We start from the raw sequence: 7,500 nt of genomic DNA, 5'->3' as shown, positions 1-7,500 counted from the left end.
TAGTAAATTAAAACAAGTCATAATGGTGAGGTAATGGCTCTAATTGTGCCATCCACATGTCTGAGATTGCAGGAGATGTGTGACCTGTTGAGACACATGACTGCTTCTTGCTGCCAGTTCAATCAGTAAATTTGAAAGTTAATAATCAAAATCATTTTCAAAAAGCTTCTAAACAATAAAATGACTTTGTTTATTTTAGAAGACATACTCAAAGATTAAATAGAGGCTATACGTTTCAGTTTACTTGCATATTCTGAGTCTATTCTCATCTGCTCTTGTGACGTCACAACATGAACGGTTTAGACCAGCAATTGAGACTAAAATTCGTTGGTCACTGTTCTGCATTGCTGAAACTTGTTCTGCAGTGCTAATGTCCTGTCCAGTCCTTTCTGTCACAGTCCAGTTAGCAAAGATTGCTGACGGAGTGACTTTAGGTTTGCAACAATGTACACAAATATGGCGACTGTTATAGAGAAATCAGCTGTTTCGATTGAGCGCTAAGCAATCTCTAGCGGGGAAATGGTCAGCTGTCTTCTCAAATCACCTGTGCTTTCTCTCAAGTCGCATTCAGCTGACTTTTTCAGTATCTCACGGTCGTGTTCTATTGCGTAAATGCCAAGCGCTCGCCAACTCGGCCCACGTTGTACAGGGACTATTTGGTCGCGGGCAATTATCTCGCTCCTATTTGGTTCCCGAAATCGTTTAACTAGGGCTTATTTGGTTTCGGCCACCTGCAGGGACTATTTGGTCGCGTGGACTATTTGTTTTCGCATTTATTGCGCCTCGAATCGGCACTCTCCAACTCTTACAGCTGTACGAGACGGACGCGAACGACGTGACGATGGCCATGATAATTTTCACGCCTCTCCCAGACGTCTCGATGAGCCGAAATCGAGTGCGACCTGCTTCTTCTTCGTTTGTATTTGGCTTAATGTGAATACCGAAGTCATCACGACATTGTCGATCGCAATTTCGCGTGTCTGACGTTTCCTTTTGAGGCGAATCTCGGCTCGTCTGGTAGCGGGCGTGTTGAAAGTAGGCGGAGTAAGAATGTCTTGTGCGTTACAAGGTAAACAAACATGATCCGATCACCGAGTGTAGAGACATGGTGATGTGCCTAAGAATGTTTTAGTGCGTAGAATGCTGCGGTTAGCTGCAGATTTATGCATCGATCCTGCATGGTATCGATCGATACTTAGGTGCACAGTGACGTATGCCTACTGTCTACGCAAGGAAGACGATTAACGTCTCTGAAATTGGTTGCGCACGACCAAAGATCGGTGATGACTTTCAGAACAGAAGAGAAAATAAGTGAATATATGTAGTTCGAGAAACAACTAATTAAATGTATCTGATGTAAAATCACTTATTTGCACTTGGTCTCTCAGATGGGTATTGATGGTTGTTTGTCTGCGTTGTTGTACACTATAAAACGATCCGTTTGTTTAGTGAAATCTTTTTTTCTTGTATACATGCATCTTCTGTGTCTTTCTGCCATTTAGTCTGTCCGTCTGTCTATCTTTTCTTTGAATGGTGACACAGCAAATGTGCTGCAGTAGAATCAGGATATGCAGACAAGAAAATGAAGACAAGAACTATACTAATCAGCATGCAGCTATGCGCATGCATGCAGATATGAGTGTGTATACAGAGATGCAATGCAAGAGTGATCAGTGGAAAAGTGTCTAAGTCTGTCTGTCTGTCTGTCTGTCTGACTGACTGTCTGTCTGTCTGTCTGTCTGTCCTCATATATTTCAAACATGAACACTACTACAGGCTAATGAAGAGAAGGTGAGTTTAAGCAGGCTCTATGCGGCCACTACAACTATACTGCTATCTATACCTAATGTATGTAAAATTGTGTGACAAAGTCATCTACAGTGTTACAACTATTAAAGGTAAGAATAGAAATTTTTTTTGCTATTGTCTTTGCATTGCACCGCTGTAGTGTTATTGAAAACCGCTTTCGCCAAAAGCACATAAACTCATTGCAGTTATTGTTGCCAGCATCATCACATGATCGGCGAGATAGTTCCTGTAGATACTTTGTGGCTTCTTCACCCCAGCGACCAAAGTGTTCCATGACGAGGGGAACAAATCTCATTGAAGACATTCCAGCGAGCTTTAGCTCACTGTATTTTTTTGTCTTCCTGTCCTCTCTTCTTGCTGCTGCTGCCCCGTCTTTCTCAGCAGCCTGACTCACTATGTCCGATGCCCATGGATGTGAAAGGGCTACATCTAGTTCCACCTTGGCACCAGAGCCAACATCAAAGACAGCGATGTCCGGTCTGTTGTTGCTATCATTGTATCTGTCCCTCGGTTCCTTTTTGTGGTGAATCTGCAGCTGCCGCAAACAGTCATCCCATTCACTTACTATCGAATCGTGTGACCAAACAGGCCCACCACCCTTCTTACAAGTCAGCAAGTGGTATCCCATTTCGTCTAATGCAGTTCCACAATCACACTGCTCAATCCATCTGACAGCCGGCAAAGATAGACCCAATCTCAGCAAACACGCCAAACGGAATTCGTAAGGTGAGAGTGCGAATTTTGCTGATTCTGGAATCGTGTTAAGCCAGGAGCCAGCACCTTTTCCACCTAGAGAGCGAAGGCGAGCCGCATCTCTGGGCGAAGCAGTGTTTTCTACCATGTGGGCAGTAGCAAAAGACATGTGTTGACGAGTTAATTTTTGTTGTAGTCTCTTAGTGTCCTCTAGCAAGTCAGTAAAAATCTTGCCAGGAGGAATTGCTCGAAGTAACTCGGATCTAATAGAACCATCTGCACCATCTCCAAAAATGATTTCATTAATTTGATTCTCCATAGCTGGGAATCGAATCGGTAATGTCGACAGTGCATTAGCCCAGCTAGATATAAAGGCTATTTGACATATCTCTGTAATGGATGTCATCCCAAAACCTCCATTTTTAATCGGTAGTGTCGCTTGAAACCACCTGTCGTTTGGAATTGGACCACAGTTCAGTATTTTTGAAAATGACTCTCTTGTCAGATGATCATGCAGTGAAGCTGCTTCGATGAGGTACTTTGGTGCTACTGACCTTGCCAAGTGTGTCATTCTAGGAACATGGCAATGCCTAAGTAAAAGCATCGCACTCTGTGGATCCTCAAGCTCGACTAGTTGGTCACACAAAAGGTTTCCAGAGTCAGCAAATGATGAACAGTGGGACTGAATAAATGATGGGCAGCCAATAGGAACCCCAAGGATTGTAGTTCCCGTGGATGTAGTCGGAATAGATGAAATTTGATCTCCGAGAAGTTTGATGCCTGAGGATGACGAAAAGACCTCACACTTGCTGCTTGATATTTCTAAACCAATACTGGAGAAATCAGACCTCAGATTCTCAAAGGCCACCATTGCTTCATTTGGTGGACCAAGAAGAAATATATCATCCAGGTAAGCCAATACCATGATCCCTGCTTGATTAGACTGTAACTTCAATAGAAGAGGATGTATTGCAATGGAAAATAACACAGGTCCCAAAGGATCTCCTTGATGAACTCCTTCCTGTGACGATATTTTTACAGTAGAGGAGCCTTTAGACACAATCAGATCACCAAAACCTGAATACATCTTAAACACATGAAATGCTATGTCCGGAAAAGATGCAAATACTTGGTTGATCATGTGATTCCTGTTGATTGAATTAAAGGCATTCCTGACATCCGTTTTTAACACTACCCAATCCTCGTTGCTCTCAATTAATAGTTGGATTTGATGCACCAGCAACTCTGACCCACCCGCAGTGGCCACCCCATATTGGACTGGAGAGAAAAATTCAGAAAATTCATTCCTCTTTAGGCTGCAAATAGTGCGCGCAGTCAGTCTCCTCAGGCATTCTCCTATAGCTACAGGACGAACATCACCGTTTGGCTTGGGCAATGCTATAAGACGAGCTGCCGTCAAGAGTCTTACTGCAACTGCAGGCAGTGTGCCCTTGGCAATCAGAGAACACACATAACCGAGGCCCCTCACAGTAGCTGCATTCGGTAGTAGTGCTCGCAGATGTTCATATCTCCAGCCAGAAGGCCCAGGGCTTGAGCCTCTGGGAGACGACAAAACTGCTGCTGATACTTGGGAAGATGTGATGTTGATGCTGTGTGGGTCTTCTTGTGAGTGAAAATCTACATCAATGAATCGAGATGGATGCTTTGTAGATAGCCGTGAAATTGTGTCATCCGTTATCGGGGCTAGACCAGAGCTCGTCAAAACGCGAGCTGCTCGTGATAATTCGCCACATTTCACAAGTCTCAAGGCAGCTTGCTTCGTGAGAGAGTCCTGAGAGTGACTTGAATTTGAAGATGAACGAGATTCTGAAGGTTTGCTCAACTGGACCAACTGATCCCACTGAAACGCGAGAAATTTACGAAAAATAGCTTTTAGTTGGTATGTGTTGGACTTTCCTCCCCTGGGTAGACTCACAGGAGAGAGCAACATACGAGGCAGCAGAAACAGAAGCTTCCAAGCGGCTTCATCCATTGGATCCTCTTCTACCTTTTTAAATGTCATAGCACAACATTCCTGGAATAGAGAACGGACAGCAGGATTGATAGATTGAACAGTTTTTGGAGGGATAGAAGACACGATGTCATCGATAGAAATGTCCCGTATAAACTGCCATGCGGACGATTCGTTTTCACGAGGAGTATGAACATGCTCACCAACCCTAACGTCACTGTTCTGTGTAGGATTGAATCCAACGTCAGCTTCCTGGACGGACAGAATGACAGGTTCAGACGAAGACTCACCAACAGCCACGCTCTCATCACGTGGCGTACACGTGGCGTATTCACTCTTTGAAACCTGACCGTTTGTGCGTTTCTTACACTGTGATGAATGTTGACTCAACTTTTGAAACCATTTTTTGCAGTGCGTGCACTGTAGAAGATTCAAGCGACTGACAAATTCGGCGGGTAGCTCCTCGTCACAATGAGAGGAACGAATGTGACCTAACAAACGTTGACGTGACCCTGAGGTTTGACAAGACGCAAATGGACACGACTCTTCTTGTGACATCGGTGAAAATCCGGACGGCACAAACTTCCACTCTTCCCCTGAACATCCGGGGTTTGATCTGTCTGTCTGACTGTCTGTCTGTCTGTCTGTCTGTCTATCTATCTATCTGTCTGTCTGTCTGTCTATCTGTCTGTCTGTCTGTCTATCTGTCTGTCTGTCTGTCTGTCTGTCTGTCTGTCTGTCTGTCTGTCTGTCTGTCTGTCTGTCTGTCTGTCTGTTTGTCTGTCTGTCTGTTTGTCTGTCTGTCTGTCTGTCAATACACATATTTTCAAACATTGAACTATTATACACCATCTAAGCAAAGCAACTAAATACTACCCAAGCCAATAGAGCTTGGTTCTACCTACAACCATTTATGTTTATGTTGCTGTCTCTTGAAACAATCTTCTTTATTTTTCTGTCAATCACTCTAGCATTTGATCGACAGATTATATTTGAATTCTTACTCTATTAATAACAATAGACAGACAGACAGACAGACAGGCTGTTTTCGCAGATTGCATATCCATCATCGCAGGAAGCCGAGTACAGCATGCAGACAACAGACCGGACAACTAATTAGCTAACCGCGGCACATCTACACTCGGTGATCGGATCCTGTTTTTTTACCTTGTAACGCACAAGACATTCTTACTCCGCCTACTTTCAACACGCCCGCTACCAGACGAGCCGAGATTCGCCTCGAAAGGAAACGTCAGACACGCGAAATTGCGATCGACAATGTCGTGATGACTTCGGTATTCACATTAAGCCAAATACAAACGAAGAAGAAGCAGGTCGCACTCGATTTCGGCTCATCGAGACGTCTGGGAGAGGCGTGAAAATTATCATGGCCATCGTCACGTCGTTCGCGTCCGTCTCGTACAGCTGTAAGAGTTGGAGAGTGCCGATTCGAGGCGCAATAAATGCGAAAACAAATAGTCCACGCGACCAAATAGTCCCTGCAGGTGGCCGAAACCAAATAAGCCCTAGTTAAACGGTTTCGGGAACCAAATAGGAGCGAGATAATTGCCCGCGACCAAATAGTCCACGGAACCAAATAGTCCCTGTACACACGTTCTAGAGGCAAGATCGAAGGTCTCCACCAGACGGGCTTGTCTCATCGTGAAATTGCCAGATTGGTAGGAAAGTCTCGTGGGGCAGTACAGAAGTGCGTGAAACGATGGGAAGAAGGCAGTAGTGATTACATCAAGCGATCTGGAAGGAAAAGATGAACGTCAGCTAGGGAGGATCGTTTACTCGAACGACTTGCACTTACTGACAGAAAGGTGACGACGACACGGTTGCAAGGTAGACTTTCAGCGGCATGTGGGAAGTCATTGTCCCGAAGAACCATCACTCGCCGTCTCAGGAAAAAAGGAATTTGTGCTCGCCGTCCACGCAAGAAGCCGCAGTTGAATCGTGAACATCAGCGATGTCGACGTGCGTGGGCGGTCACCCGTCGTGGCTGGACGTTGGAGGACTGGAAACGTGTTCTTTTCCGACGAGGTGAAAATCAGCATCGGAAGTGATGGTTGCCTGTACGTGTGGCGGAGAAAAGGGGAGGAATTTAGCGCAGAATGTTGTCAGCCAGTAGTGCAGCATCCAACGAGCATTATGCTATGGGGTTGCATCAGCTTTCAAGGTCTAGGCTCTCTTCATCGCATACGAGGCCATCTGAATTCAGAAGACTACCAACAGATCCCGGGTGATGTCATGCTGCCAGATGCTCGTCGTTTAGTCGGTGAAGATTTTATCTTCCAGCAAGACAACGCGACAATTCACACCTCGCGCTCAACCAGGCAATGACTGCGGGACAACGAGGTTACTGTCTTGGACTGGCCTGCTAAGTCGCCAGATGCAAACCCCATTGAAAATCTATGGCATGTTCTGAAGGTTCGGGCAAATGAAAAACATCCTGAAACCGAACAAGAGTTGTGGGAAGCAGTGCAGATGGCTTGGCGCGAAATACCCCAGGGATTAATTAACAACCTGATAGAGAGTGTCCCAAGACGAATTGAGGCTATAGGACAAGCGAGAGGAGGAGCAACCAAGTATTGAGAATTTAACGGAGTGTGTGTGGGTTATTTGGAGTGTGTGTGTGACCCGTTGAACTAGACCGGCTTTTTTAAAAGCTACAAATTTCTTCAAAGAGAGCGAAATCCTGACATGGTAATGCAAGGGGGCGGTGGTTAGTCTGGTCATCCCCTAATCGTTTTGTTGCTACGAGTTGTCAAAGCGTCCAATCAAAACAATATCAATACTCAATTAGCATGATTTGATGTAGAATCAGATGCAGCTTTAGACGGGTCAGCAGGTATATTCATAAATCTGCAATGTTCTGTTGATTTTCCTGCCTCAGCTGATATGAGGGGTGGCTCCATAATTATGCCCATGTCTGTATCAATGTTCAGCTAGCGGTTAGTCTATTTGCAAGGCTGGAAATTAATGAGAGATTTGTATTGGAGGGATGCATCTCACAATACACT

At 45.0% G+C, this 7,500-nt stretch overlaps 1 protein-coding gene across 1 annotated transcript in view; it reads left to right on the top strand.

Annotated features, from left to right (window-relative positions):
- The window catches only part of LOC134188309 (talin-like), a 25,266-nt gene extending 25,021 nt beyond the window's left edge, over positions 1 to 245 (top strand). The window contains exon 27 of the mRNA XM_062656504.1: positions 1 to 245. This exon is cut by the window's left edge and continues 313 nt beyond it. The gene's annotated coding sequence lies outside the window, so the exon portion shown is untranslated.
- The last annotated feature ends 7,255 nt before the right edge of the window (positions 246 to 7,500 follow it).

Source organism: Corticium candelabrum, chromosome 12 (genome assembly GCF_963422355.1).
Source record: "Corticium candelabrum chromosome 12, ooCorCand1.1, whole genome shotgun sequence".
In the NCBI taxonomy this organism is placed as follows: domain Eukaryota; kingdom Metazoa; phylum Porifera; class Homoscleromorpha; order Homosclerophorida; family Plakinidae; genus Corticium; species Corticium candelabrum.
Note: the sequence above shows the minus strand (reverse complement) of the source record. Positions and strands in the feature narration are given on the sequence as shown.